General features: G+C 38.5%; 1 protein-coding gene across 2 annotated transcripts in view; it reads left to right on the top strand.

The window, feature by feature from the left end:
- Positions 1–1734: 1734 nt before the first annotated feature.
- LOC117413995 (plexin-A1-like) overlaps positions 1735–15396 on the top strand; it is a 205551-nt gene continuing 191889 nt past the window's right edge. Inside the window, exon 1 of one of the 2 annotated variants that reach the window (XM_058999470.1) lies at positions 1735–1921. The gene's annotated coding sequence lies outside the window, so the exon portion shown is untranslated. The remainder of the gene's footprint in view (positions 1922–15396) is intronic. The other variant, XM_058999471.1, reaches the window with a different exon arrangement.

The raw sequence follows: 15396 nt of genomic DNA, 5'->3' as shown, positions 1-15396 counted from the left end.
GCCGATACACCGTTGTAGAAAAGAGCCGGGCTCCCTTTGCAGGAGCAGATATCGTCAACTACCAAGCCCTGATCCCATACACCCGTGCACGCAACATTATTATCATAAGCGACGTGTATTTTAAGTGCAATAGGCTTTAAATGTATAGGGCTGCTGTACTAAGATCACAACGATAACTGTTAGTTTTGTGTTTTCTTATTTGTTTATTTTTCGTTAAAAAAATACCTTTTTAACTTTTGCAACTCCTGTCTCCCTTGTGTACTCATTGCCAAATATACCCACTAGACTTCCCTGATGAAAAACGAATGGCACTTTGTCGCACTCTTATACCATTGCCAGAGTCAACTGTAGGCTACACATTAATGCTTTTTTTTTCAGACACCTTTATCCAAGGCAACTTACAGAGACTAGGGTGAACTATGCATCAGCTGCAGAGTCACTTACAACTACGTCTCACCTGAAAGACGGAGCACAAGGAGGTTAAGTGACATGCTCAGGGTCACGCAATGAGTCAGTGGCTGAGGTGGGATTTGAACCGGGGACCTCCTGGTTACAAGCCCTTTTCTTTAACCACTGGACCACAGAGCCTCCTAATATTGTTTACATTTACCTGGTAACATTCCTATATAGAGTGAAGAGGTATGCCACAAACTATTTCATCGCCAAACTATAGCCAACATAACATACCCAATGCGGAGTCTGGCAGCATGCATATGCACCTCATTTAATACAATTATTATATATTAATTAGAGTAATTAGTGGTGTTCTGGAAAATATAGCTTTACACGTTCCCACGTGTTGCTACAACTGTTTAAATATCGTACCTGTAATGTCTCTTTTCATTGTTGACATCCTGACAACTGTTTACATGTATAACTTTCAAATTGATTTCAAAGCTGTTTTCAAAATACCCGCTCTAGTACACTGCTAGTATAAGGATTATTGACCACATTGTCAGGTAACACAGCAATCTATGATGTGCTACAGAACAGAAAGCCAGTGCAGAGTTTATATATTGAAAAAAAAAGAACCAAAAAAAAACAAAAAACAAAAAAACAGAACTGCCACATTCATTAAGTACTTGAAATACAAACATACCACTTTTTGACAAGGTACCATTTTCTAACCTTACACGGGTCACGTTTTGGTATGTATACCACATTCTGACAATGTACAACTGTCTGTCCCTACACCGGTCTTGTGCAGCACCTAGACTATATTAACTTAAAAGGGTGAATAGTTTCCATATTACAACATACACTGCACCTCTGAATCTCTGCCCTTTACTGTTATGTGCATTATGTTTCTACCCTTATAATTTACTAGATTAAAATATCCCTTATTACAATTCCAGCAAGATAACATTACATGTACCCTCCTATTTATTTATTTATTTATTTGTTATCAATTTGTATTCATTTTTATTCATTTATTGGGCTGAACGTTTGGATAAGGTCTCCCTCTTCTGGATACAAAATAGGTATGCCAGTCTCGAGCATTTATGATAATACGAGGCTAATGGCAGTTTTTTTTTTTTTTTCTATGAATTTTCTATCACATTTACTGGATGAATTGTGAGCTCGTGTCTGAAAGTCTCAGCAGCTGAATCCCCATTGATCCTAAACTCCAACGCCGTGCCATTGCCCATTTAAGACTTTGCAGACTTTGCTGGCACACAATGCAATCAGGGACGCCCCCTAAAGGCCAACTCGGTGTTGTTTCAGCGCAGTGCCAGACCTCCCCCAGAACGAGGCTGGGTTTCCATTGAAAGTCTTCACTGCATTCCACTTCATTCATGCTGAGAAGCAGCAGTAGATACACTGTAGCAGGGAGCGAGTACACAGACTAGGAAAAGAAATATCCATGAGTTTGGGAATGTAATTATGGCAAGGATAACCAATTCAGGATCAGTTTTAATCGGTGAGTATCATGGTTTACCTTTTGTTCCCCGTCTATTAAAGTATTTAGTGTTTTTTTTAAGCACTGGGAGATCAGCCTTCCTCTTTCCGCCGGTGTCTCCCACAGTTGTAATCCTGAAATGTTCTGCATTTCTTGGGGATGGTACAAGGCATGGTCTTTCAGGGGCTGAAGTGTAGGAATGCAGTTTTCAGTATGGTTCCTAAGATGTGTATTAAAGTTTGCAAAGCATGGAGCAGTTTTTTTTTTAACTTAACTTGTCCTGTTCAAGTCAGGAATAGGCTGCAGATTCTTATGTTTTGTAGGTAGTGATTGGGTGTACGGACTCGCATCTCGCATGCGGGGTCGTCCTTACGAGAATGTTTTTCCCCTTACAAAAAGGCTTCCAGCGCAAATATACAATCTACACGATTTAAAATAATTACAAAACACTAGTTTTTAAAAAGGAAAACATACGTGATTTGTTATTTAAACACAAAGCTGTCTGGAAAGCCTGTGATGGGTTTATACATGTTGTAGTTTAATTAGAAACAGCTTACTCGTTTTGCTCTTCTGGCATACAACCTTTCATAGCTGGAAGAATTGAGCTCGGAACGGTGCTATACACGAGCGGAGCCGCACACTAGTAGAAACTCTATACTCGTTCTTGTTTAAAATGTAAAGATGTCATAATAACAAACTGGTTACATTTGTTGCATCACGGCATTCATAGCAAGCATCACACCAAAGAGAAACAAACAGATACAATTGTTACATGTAACAATTGGTATTGGGTAGTAAGTAAGTGTTACTGTCTGTAGCCCGCATTCCAGTTTCGAAGTGATTCGACGGTACCACCAATTAACATTCATTGCTGTTTAAAAGTCTTATTTTTATTGGTTTGAGGATGACTGTCGACAGGAATGTTTCATGGAATGTATTATTGGTCATGTTAAAGTTGAATATTGATGAATATGTATTTATCATTGATTGAAATGGATGAGGAAGATACCGGTTGTAAGAAAGATCGGTCTGCAAATCTTTTTTTTTGTCTATCGCTAGCTGCATTATTATTATTATTATTATTATTATTATTATTATTATTATTTAGACTAGTATGTTGCAGCTGTTTCTTGAGGAGGAAGGAGGGGGGTTGTGTGTGTGTTTTTTTTGGGGGGAGCGGAGCGATTTTATTTCTTACGGGACGTTTTTTGATCGTGGCTTATTAAAAATTGATACATTTCCCCTCAAAGATAAGGAACTCTAGCCTTCAATTGGGTAACAATCCTTATAGATCGCCTATAAAAATAATTTTACAAACACAGTAGGAATACTTAATATTTTAACTTTTTTTAAAAATCTTTAGTAAAATGTAATTGTGTACTGCCTGTGTGGTACATACCTAAATGTTTTAAACTGGACCTACATCAGCACCCTACCATTGTTATTACTTTACATCAAGGGATCTTCTGCCTAATTCTTTTGAAGCATAATTTCCCTATAGATTAAGCAAACTGAGAGACGCAACACAATTCACATGCAGCTCTTTAAGACTTAAGGTATGTTAAACCAGATTATAAATACATCTCTCAAACTGCGACCCGGTGATTACAGCCTGTAGTGCAGTACAGTACAGCAAGGGAAACTCTCATAGCCTGTTTGAGTAGGAGAAGCGGATCATTTAAATACCATTCTGGGTGTGTAATATTCACATGTAATAATGGATAGACTGTTCTCTTCGCATTTGAAATTGTTTCTAAATTGTGTTCCGAATATGAAATAGAAATCCTGCATTTGTTTTGTTACATTGGATTTAACGTATTGAATACATTTTACCAGTTTATGCATACATTTTTCTTTACATAATAATAATAATAATAATAATAATAATAATAATAATAATAATAACACAAATGATTCTGGTATGTGTAGCCATGTGCAAAGTTTTAACAAGGTCCAATTCAATGGAGCGAGTAACATACTGTGGAACGAAGTAGCCCACCCACCTCCCTCCAAATTAAATAATCAAGATGGAAATTAGATTAAACAGAAGCCTACTCGCTATCAAGACGACAAAACATGATGTACACAAGCTTTCAAATCTCCGCAAAGAGAAATACCACGGTTAATTGACAGGGTCTGCTCTCAGCTTGTGGCAGCTCTGTCTGTCTAATGTGGTTAAGCAAGCTTAGCTCTACAACTAGAGATGCTTCTAAAATATAATAATATTTAACAGCTTCCACCTGCGCGTTCTCGGCTTTATTTGACGAGCCAAAATAGCTATCTTTAGACCTCGTGTAAAATAATACTACTTACTAAATGAAGGTTAACAGAACCGGTGTTATTGATAACTAATACAAACTGGTGTGGTCTGGAAAGTGTTTTGTAGTCTGAAACAGCATATCGGAATGTGCTGGGAATGGATTATACGGTGTTTTGTATGGTATTTAAATTATGTGTAGTGAAGTAACGTTGCATGTTATTCCTGACCACCTCATAGGCAAATTATGCTTTTTGTGTGTGTGTGTACTCTGCCAGTCAGTCATTTCTCTGGCAATGTATTGCACTAGTGGTCGTTTCTGACTATTCGGCTTTTTAAAATCTTATTTACATGAGAAATCCGAGGCAGCCAGATTATTTAGCAAAAAGCTTAGTAAATATTACAAATACAAGAACATGTTATAATATGTTCATGTTATTTGCATTACTACCTCTATACATTTTAAAATCACTCGCAGCAACAAAATAAATAACCTTTGTCGCCACATAGATACAAAAGGTGTGTGTGTATGTATGTATGTGTATGTGTGTGTATGTGTGTATGTATGTATATATATATATATAACTGAAAGATTGTGTGACAATGCAGCTTTAAGCCCAAACATGCAGTATTGTTCAAACCAATCAGTTTGCTAGTAGGAGGTCTGCAATATAGTTGATTCTTTTGGCACCTGCTGAGTTGCCTACTGTAATCTAAATGAAGTAATTCTGGCTGGTGTCTTCTAAATTCATCTTCCTCTGAACCACTGTGTTTAGAAATTCTCCTGTTGGAGCATGTCATTATTTACAGGTCCTATTATTGTGAGGAGGGGAGATCCCTTATTTGGAGTTGTATCCTCAGAGCAGTTGGAAAACTTCCATTGCCTTACCGCTGGACCAGCTGCTCGGACACTCTGTGGCTAGAAACATACCTGTCGTTCTTTGGGAAAACAGTTTTGCAATTCAGACAGAGATCAAGAGCTTGTGCAGTGTCTGTTCAGCAAGACTGGGAGTGGTTTATCATGTTTTTTTCATTGCTTCCCTCTCTCCTACAATGGGGTCATATTTACAGCCCAGGGAATTGGCCAGATATCTCTGCACGTGGCTTCCAAAAATGTAACATTTGATCTGTTTGCTGTTTCCTTTGGCAATACCATAGTTTCTACAAAATTAAGTCCCACACAGGCTGTTTTTGATTAGATGTGAAATACATGTATTCTATATAAATACAGTAAATTTCCCAATGTGTGTTACACTGAATGTTCCCAGTTGTGGCTTACACTTACGATACGATCAAATCAACCAAGTATCTTGACTGCTACCCTGAGACTATTCATTAAATAACTTCAGTGAAAAGTAAATACAAATCAGCATACATGTACATTTAATAATAATATAATAATGCATACAATATAACATTTAGGTTACTGGCTTTTGATTGTACAAGAAATAAACAGATTCACACAGCAACACTTTTTTATACTTGTAAAACAGTTCTGTCATCCATTTGTATAGAAGGGTCAGACAATCAAAAGAGAATGCTCTGGGAATCCAAAATGCTGTGAATCATTATCAAGTCTTTACTAGGCAAGATGTTTGTGGGCTTGCACTGTATTATGATTATATGAGAACATCTGTTCACTGAATGGGGAAAACCAGTGTGTGAGAAATCTGTTAACAGTGGTAACACCAATGAAACTCATTTTGATACAAACTGGGTCAGTTCTAAAGCATGTATTTTTTTTTAGCACCCCACCAACCTGACTGAAATCTGAGTGGGGCAAAATCCTGAATTGCTTAGAAAATTTATCCTTTTGGAGTTCCACTGCACTTGTGAGTCGGTCTTTTTATTAAAATGTTGTATTTCAAAACATGCGTATGATTGTCTTTCTCTGTGGATGGATAAAATATATTGCTCCTGCTATAGCAAAAAAAAAATAATAATAATGATTCACACAACTATTTTATAAATGAGAGTTTCAGCAGATACTGTAATACAGTTGTGTCTAGTATGTGCTCCTTGTTTTTAAGTAAGACTAATAGAAAGCACAGTTTAGGAGACAACCTTGAGGAGGGAGAACACGTCAGTGAGGAAACAACAAAATCAGGTATTTTGTTAACGCAACGTCGAGCTGTAGAGGAAACATTATTTGAAGAATGTCATAGACTTGTTTGGCAATATGTTTTAAAAATTGCTTGGTAGGAAAGAGATGTGCATTTCAACTTAGAAAAAACAGGTTTGTGTGTGTGTGTGTGTGTGTGTGTGTGTGTGTGTGTGTGTGTTTAAGAAGCTCCACAATAAGGCTCCTCTCCCCAGGTTTCTTGAGCTGACTGGATAGAGGGTTGCTGAATTGCTAGTGAGAAGATTTTCCAAGGCTCCAGGGGTGTTGGAAAATGGGTTCGTAGTCGAGAGAGATCTTATTGAACTGAGGAAAGAGATTTCATTGTAGCCAACGTGCTTAGTTTACAAGAAACCTGGTCAATGCCGTAGGAGAGAGCTTCATGCAGCAGCAAAGCTGATGGATTTCTCAGTTTGAAAACTGTCTACAGCATTTAACTTGGAGTATTTCCTCTAACAAGACAACGGCTTCTAATCCCCTCCATTATCTGTTTTGAATGAGTACTTATTTTTCATTGGGGGGGGGGGGGGGGGGGTGGTGGTGATTGCAGTAATCTTCTAATTAATATCTCATTAAGAGGTTCTAAATAATATATTGATTCTGGCAGAGAGCAATATAGTTCTTTCGCAAGGGAGAGATGGGTTTCATTTAAAGTTTTGTAACATTTATCAAAGTCCTTGACTACTACTGTAAGAGAGAAGTTTTATTTTAAACAACCTACATTAATTTTGTACCCGTCTTCAACACATTTTTATCATACACTCCTAGCCTCTTAAGCCCCTTTCACACTGGTACACCTACCCGGGTCCGGACCTGGGTCCTGGCTGCCCGGGTCACAATCCTGCGTAGTGTGAAACCACGTACCTGGGTCGTACCCGGGTGGACCCGGGTCCCAGCGACCCACCTCAGGATGTGGGTCGACATGCTGTGACCTGGATTGAGAGACAAAATGCATGACGGCCGTTCCTGAGCCGATGCAATAACAAACAGCCACAGCTGCGTGAAGGTTCCTCTTCCGCAAGGAACATTTCCGTTTATTCTGTTTAGCCAGCATGAGCCAGATTGCAGCGGGGATGAAGAAACATTTGCTTTGGGCGGACAGTTAATATCCCGAGAAGCTTGGATGGAAGCGCTGGTAACAAGCTGCTTCCGGGACATTGATATGCATATTCTTTACTTGCGTCTGTCACCCAGGTCAACCCTGCTTTATCAAAGGCAGTGTGAAATCGCATACCCGACCCGCATGACACCGGGTCCTGCCCGGGTAGGTTCTGACCCGGGTAGATCATGCCAGTGGGAAAGGGGCTTTATAGATGTTTCAGGTACTGTGTGATTGCAAGGGCCCTATGTATGTATGTGCACAGTTTACATTTATATACTTGTATTGGGAGCACAATAAATGTGCTTTTTTAAATTCATCATCTTGGTTGATATATTATCCATGAATCACAATTGTATTTATACTATAGTCAGTATCTGCTGAATCTGATTTTTAAAAAGACTAATTTCCATGGAGCACAAATCGAATGCAGTTCAGTTGTGTAACGAACAACAGAATCATTTTAATTGATATGAATCCAACCGTCTCTTGAGCTAAAGTGCCTGTTTTATTTCTACATTGAAGTGCTTCCAGCATTCATAACAGCTTTGGACAGCAGTCATATTTTGCATGTCGTCAGATGGAACCTGTGTTTCACAGGTTTCTGATTTCCAGCGGGTAAATTATTACAAGGAGGAGAAACTTAATACATTGTGTTGTCGTGATTCATTTGCAGTCGCCTCCTTTTTTTGCACGTGTCTGTTTGCCATAAGGTGTATCTGCTTTAACTGGTTTTACCTGTTAACACACAAGCCCTGTGCAAGCTGTCATTCTTTTTCTGCCTTTAATATTGTGAAAGGGGGTTCTGACTTTGTGTGTTTTCACCTAATATAAATCAGTTTGACTTTATTTTAACACATGAAGGGACTGGAGGGTGGGTGTGGTGGAATCGTGCAAAAATCAAGTTATTTATAGTAAAAACAAAATCATACTCATCATTGTTAAAAAAACAAAACCAAAAACCACCTTAATTCAGAAAGGCTGAAAGTCCTTATTGAAGATGCCTGTTGGTTTATTAGGCAGCAGTGTGGAGTAGTGGTTAGGGCTCTGGACTCCTGACCGGAGGGTTGTGGGTTCAATCCCCAGTGGGGGACACTGCTGTTGTACCCTTGAGCAAGGTACTTTACCTAGATTGCTCCAGTAAAAACCCAACTGTATAAATGGGTAATTGTATGTAAAATAATGTGAATCTGTATAATGTGAAATAATGTAAAAATGTGATATCTTGTAACAATTGTAAGTCGCCCTGGATAAGGGCGTCTGCTAAGAAATAAATAATAATAATAATAATAACAGTGTTTATGTGTTATATCGGGTTAAACACTAAATTGAAATCAGATTCTCTCTGATCCTAGCATAGAAAATATACCTCGGCAGAACCTTTGACGGGTAGTACTTTTTACAGACCTCATGTAGCAGCGGGACTTTCATCCCCAGTGTCTTTCAAGTCAGTCCCTTGTTCCTCTCCTAGGCCCCCCCCCTTAACTACCTCTAGGGTATAGAGTGCTGCTCTGGGAATAATCATACCCAGACAATGTTTCCTTGTGGGGCAGGTGGAAGGGGGGTACAGTTTTCACTTTTAAAGATACGTTAGACCTTTTCTGTCTTGTAACAAAATAACTTAGTTGTAAAGAAAGAGCACGGCTGCATGTATATTTGTGAGCAACAGCAATGTTCTAGAGAGTTAGACAACTTAACATATTACAAATGTTAATCTTAGCTGGGTGTATACCTTAAGGGTAAGTTTTGGGCTTGTCTGATATCAATACTATCCAATACTTTTTTTTTTTTTTTATTGGGAAGACCTTCATTGGTTTTGCAGCATATTCTAAAGAGAACACTAATATTTAAAAGCTACTTGAGAAACCTGGTAAAGCTTTGGGTTTTGTGGGTATGCTGAAAAAGCTAGGCGTATTCTGCATCGTTAATATAAATGGATTTACAAGAAGACACTGGAGCCTACTAAACTGATGTAGTGAAATGTCCTCCTGTGAAGATGATGATGCGAGATTAAAGAGCTAAATGCTAGTTTGAATGGAAATGTCAATAACATCAAAGCTTTGGAGTTATCGGAAAGGTTCATCAAGATTGTGCTTAATTCACATTCCTCGCTCAAATTGGATGCTTAAAAGATTTTGACCTCCAGGAAATATCTGGATTAGCATAGAGATTTGCTTCTCAAATGTAGGAAAAAGCATATATATATATATATATATATATATATATATATATATATATATATATAAGATGTTTTTCAATGAGAGCAGGTATTCTTGCTGCTGTGTACTGGGGATTCTGCTGTCGTTCCCTGTGTTTTGACAGATGATTTTGATTAGGCCAGTTAGGGCTGCAGTAGCTTTGCATCAGCTGCAGTGACCCAGGGCACAGAGCAATTTTAAGCGTGTGTTTTTTATTGCGTGGTGGTTATTTTTTTAGTTTTTAGATCATAGCAGATATCTCTAGCTCTCTAGCTGCATTCGTTCATGCAATGACTTGCATGTTAGCAGTTCCATGTAACAAGTCTATCTGTGAATCTGTCAACAATTGCAATTCATTGATTTTGAATGAGAGCTGTGCAAATCCACATATATGTATATACATCCGTGGAGCCAGCATTACACTTCAGCCATGTCTTTAATTGTTTTTATTATTACTATTTATTTTTTAGCAGACACCCTTATCCAAGGCGACTTACAGTCGTAAACAAAAATACATTTCAAGCATCACAGTGCAAGTAATAATACAATTAGGAGCAAGATAAATACTGGCCTTATTTATGGCCTTTCCTCCTGTTGCTTTTCCCACCGGAAGTGTTTTGGTTTTGTTTCTTTTTTTAAACCCAATGAAGGATCTCCCACTTTGCTGGCTTGTTATGGCAGGATGCGCTGCTCTGTGGGATGTCATCAGTGTGCACCAGAGAAGATTGTTTTCACATGGTCAGCTTGGAGATCGGATTACATTACAGGCAATAAAACATGTTGCAGCAGCAACATTGGGGGGTGGGGGGATTTTCCGCTCCACAATGGCACGTTTACCAGTCTCCCCTCTTACAAATAAATAGTATCTGAAACGCAAAAGGAAACTTAAATTGAGTGGATATGTATCTATAAACCTAATGAACTGAAGTCAAGCACTTTTCCTGCTGCTCTAGACTCTTCACTAAGTCACTGCATTTCAGTGTCTGAATGCCACTGGTGTGTCATCTTATCCTCATTGTCTCAAACAGTGTACAGTGTGCAAGCTCCTCCTGCAAAGCATTACAGTAAAGTGACAGAAATCGAGTTCTAGTGGTGGTGAGCACCCTGTATGCTGAGTTTTGTTCTTGCACACTGCTTGGATTGTTCGGTGGGAACGGGCATTGAGCAGGGTCCTGTCTTCCTTGTTAATTAGCACCAAAAAATCGTCAGCATTTGCTAATGCAATAGAAGCTCATTTTGTGCCTCCGTCACTGTGCCCTCTACCTTTCTTTTGGCTGCTTTTGATCTCTTTTCAATCAATTCTCCTGCTCCATAATGCCATCTGCCTTTCCCTGCTGCTCATGCCATTGATTTGCATACCCTTGTGTGTTAAGAAGTCTATCACTAGTCACTCAGCATTCAGACCTAATCGCAGTGCCAAGGCAACTCTGATTGTGGGATTCTTTCAACGGTGGCAAGTTAAGTTGAGTTAGTACCAACAGAAAGCAAATGGTTAGTATGTTATCTCGGCCAAAGTGTTTTTAATATTTCCTGCTGAAATGTTAGCAAGCGTAATCATTTTAAATGGCTCCATAATGTATCTCTTTACCCCCAATTCAGTCAATAAGGAAATCGGCAGATGTTTTACTGTGGCAATTAAAGAATTCAGTACTGGTAGATTGTTTGTTTGGTTATTTTGATGTGGCCTAGGTGCATAGGATTGATACAAGCCGGTTAAAATGAAATGCCATGTATATCCTTAGTGTTTTGTAACTCTTCTGAGCTCCTATTTTGGCATATTTGCCAGTAAGCATTACATTATGCATTTTCATTGTAATTTCCATGAGATTGCCAAGGTGGACACAGTGTATTTCTCACTATTGGCTTTGCACAAAACAAGCCTGCTGGTGTTGATAGATCCTGTTTGCAAAAACAAACAAAGATCAGTATTCCATTGTATGTGTTTGTTTAGGGAGTATGAATTCACATAGTCCGAGCCAGCATCAAATTCTTTAACGGCAATTGGCACACACAGTGCCATTGTGGCTGCCTTTATTTCTCCCATGCAACATCTATTGCAAAAACAAATAAATAAACCAAGTGTAGATTTCCAGTCTTCCATGACTGAAGTTACTTCCCTTCCTCCACTGGATCCAGCCCAGTACTTGCAGAGATTAAGTTGTCTTCTCTCCACCAGCCTTGTCAATGCAGTGAGCCCAATTCCCACAGGCTTGAACCCACAACCTTCAGATCTCGAGCTGCCTATGCGGATCAATACCCCATTGGGCTGTTCCCTCCTGGATTGACACTTCAGGTTTCCTTCAGTGGACTCTAGCTGTCCCAACCCCTTCCAGCATTCATCCCGTTCTCCCTTGACCCTTGTTTTACAAGCGGCAGTAAAAATGCATGATTGTGTGTCCCTGTAAACAGAACTAGTGGAAGAGAACCTCGGCTGCATTGTGAATTAACTGGATAGAGACAGGGCCTTGTTATGCTAATGGTAAGGGATACAGCATTGTCGTCTGTGTTGATTGCCTGTTGTCTCTGACGAAGCCCAACCTTAGGCAGGCGAAGCGTCCGACTCTGATAATTTGGCACAGATGTCTTCTTTGTGTGTGAGGTGTTTCTTTACCATTGAGGCTGATTGCTGGCAAACGTGAAACACACAAAATGTCTTTTCTAGTAAGAATGTGAGATTTGCAAAAAGAATGAATCCTACCTCTCTAATTCTTCCACAGTTTTTAGATTTACACTAAAATATTTTTCAACGGTCACTGGTTACGGCATTTTTCTATATTTCTCTTTCCAGATTCTGCCATTTCCTGCAGCAGCAGGTGATTTATGCATGTAACCTGCAAGCACTGTTGTACCCCAGGGAAGCAAAACAAAAATGAGGAACAAATCAAAGTTTTTTCCACCCATGTGTTAAAAAGTACAGGAAATGTCTTGTCTTTTTTTTTCCACCATGCATTGATTAGATAGATTTATACTAAACTGAAATGTTTACATGTGTAAGCAATGCCCATTTTGTTTGAAGTAAGTACGATTGTAAATATATTAAAAGGCAATTAAACATGTCTTTCTCAGACTGTTTCTTCCTAATTGTTTACTGGAGATTATTTCCCTCCAATTGTTTGCTGAAGTGTCTTATCAGTGGCTGTTGTCTGTGTCTGAAGGGTGGGAAATAGAGACAGGAGTGTTCTGCTCTGACCTGAGTGCGGTCCAGTCTTTCCTGCAATAGGATATGACCAGAGAGAGGGGATGTCAAGACTCGGAAGGATATTTTAGGGATGTGATGGAATAGCCATTACTTTTGTGAAAAGATAGATTTCAAATTTGTAACTTTGAGTGTTTTAAAATTAGTTAAAACCGCTGTCTCTCATTCTTATTGTTCAGATTGCCGCCAACATCAGAAAGGGTTGGAACCAGTCTAAAACAAGATGGGCATTTCCTGGTATAAAAACAACCAAGACATATGAAATGGGCAACATCTTGCACAATGAAGATGGAAATCCAACTTTCAACATTTCTAGGATTTAATCCACATTGTTAGAAAACAATTAAGACCACAGTAATAGACATGGTTCATGGAATATATGGGGAGCAGCTAAATACATAGCGGTTGTATCTCAAGTCCCACATTATCTGTGCACCCTTAGCATGAGATGAGGGAGTCTGGAAATGGAAACCACATGGAAATATCTTTAAATATCACAGTAAAGGGATTTCAGGAATTCATCTGGTATGACTTTGTGCCACACTGCCTTTCAGAATTCAGAATGTATTTTTTTTCGCATTAGGGGAGATATATAATAAATTGTATTTGCATAAACACTTGCAAATCACAATTTAAATGACTAACTGGTCAGAGGAATATGAGGCAGATATTTAAAATGGTACACCACATCAAGAAGCAACATTGAGATTGATGAGTAAATGCTTCCATTATGACTTTTAAATTGAATGCAAATTAACTTACCAATCACTTGAAATAGATTCTGTGTATCCAGATATGACAAGCGATTTGCATTGTTTGTAAACACACAAGTTTCTCTTTTTGCACATGTATCATATTAGTAGTTCTTCATACAAATTAAACAAGAGTGGATATTGTAAGATTTGATTTGCTAAGAGGAGTGATTTACTATACAGAAAAACCTTCAGCTATTTAACTAATATGTTGACGAATATTTGAAATTCAAAGTTATTCAGCTGGCTAGGCCCTTGGGGGAAACCGTCAGGCTTTTAAGGTCAAGCATATAAAAAAGGTATAGCAAACTACAGTAAGTGTTGCTATTCAAACCACCCCAAGCCCAAATGTTGACATTTAAAAAAGTTGAAAGTTCTCAGTTAAGACCACTACCACAACCCCTAATTGTTCAATTTTCAATTTGAAGCATTCTGAAGAAGCAGACAGTAAATGTGCATTCTATACATTTTTTTATATCAATTTCCTATTGCATTAAGTGCTTGAACCAATCCTTTCTCTTTTGAAAGTGTTTTTCTTTTTATTAACAAATATTTTGAGGGTTGTAAATTAAAGCCAATTGAAGCAAAACAACATTTTTATGACCAAAGGTTTGAGGAATTTGATTAGTTTGGCTGACTTCCAGGGAAATGTGTCTTCTCCCTTCTGCTCTGCCATGATAATTGAAGTGGAGAACATCAATTGTTCTGCGTACATTGTCACTTTATCTAGCCTCAAGTCCTTCGACCACTTCATGCAGCTTCTGTGTTAAAACATTCCACTTGGAACTCTGAAGCCTAGCAGCTGAACTAAGGATACATTTTAGAGCAATCTCTCTTAAAGATTACACCTTAATACCACCAGCCACAGCTGCTATTAAACAGTTAAACAAGTGTAGCACTTCAGTTGGAAACAGAAAGTTTCTGGAGAGACCCCCATTGAAACACTATATAAATCAGAACGATGACCTCAGTTTTGCTTGTTAGTTTGGAAGCTCCCTCTGTTTTATGAATCATTTTAAATCCATCACCCTGATTTGTTTAAATAGAGGAAAACTTTACTAAACCAAGAGGACAAAAGTGTGTTCCTGTCCTGAGTAACAGTAAACTGTGAGGCACTTTGGTCTTTTAATCCAGGAAATCTGCTATTGCGTTTCACAAGCGGCCCTCCCCATGCCCTTGCCCCTGTAACGTAGTAACTGTATAAATAAAGCTGCAAATGAGACGCAAAGTCTGACATCACTGCTTTGAGGGAATGGCTAATCAATTGTGTTGCACAGCCAGAAAATACATGTGTTACGGGAGATGTGCTGTTTCTCTCCTCTTGTATACACTCAGCACTTTACAGTTGACCCAAAGCTCCAGTTTCCTTGGACTTTATTTGTTTTACTAGAAGACCGCAAACATGCAGACGAGTCACGTGACTTGATTGGGAGAACATTTTGCACCACTTAATGTCAGTTTCAACCACAAGGTACCTAGGAGAGATTTCTAATGTACAACTAATTGGGAAAGGTATGAGAACAAAATCTGTCCCCCCATGAAAGACATTTTGCTTGAAATATGAAGCCTTTCACCTCAAGTATTTATGTATTGAGCTGCATATTATTGATTCCATCTCTTCTCTTGGTTAATGTGTGTGGTAATTTCGTTGGTCTTTTGTAGTTTAATACAATATTTTAATGTTATTATGTAGTGTAAAGCCTTCATGGATGTGAAATGTATTTAAATATTTATAGATTTCAGAGACAGCGGACTAAAGGTGGTAGCTTAGTCCTTTCGGGTTCAATTTAATTGAAGTGCTGGGGTTTATTTCTGAAATGCAAAGTCCTAAAGGTTCTCAAAGATTAAACAAGAATTTTGTTTCAAATCCCCCTC

This window comes from Acipenser ruthenus, chromosome 25, assembly GCF_902713425.1.
Source record: "Acipenser ruthenus chromosome 25, fAciRut3.2 maternal haplotype, whole genome shotgun sequence".
NCBI lineage: Eukaryota > Metazoa > Chordata > Actinopteri > Acipenseriformes > Acipenseridae > Acipenser > Acipenser ruthenus.
The sequence above is the reverse complement of the archived record's forward strand: the minus strand, read 5'-3'. Positions and strand labels throughout refer to the sequence as shown.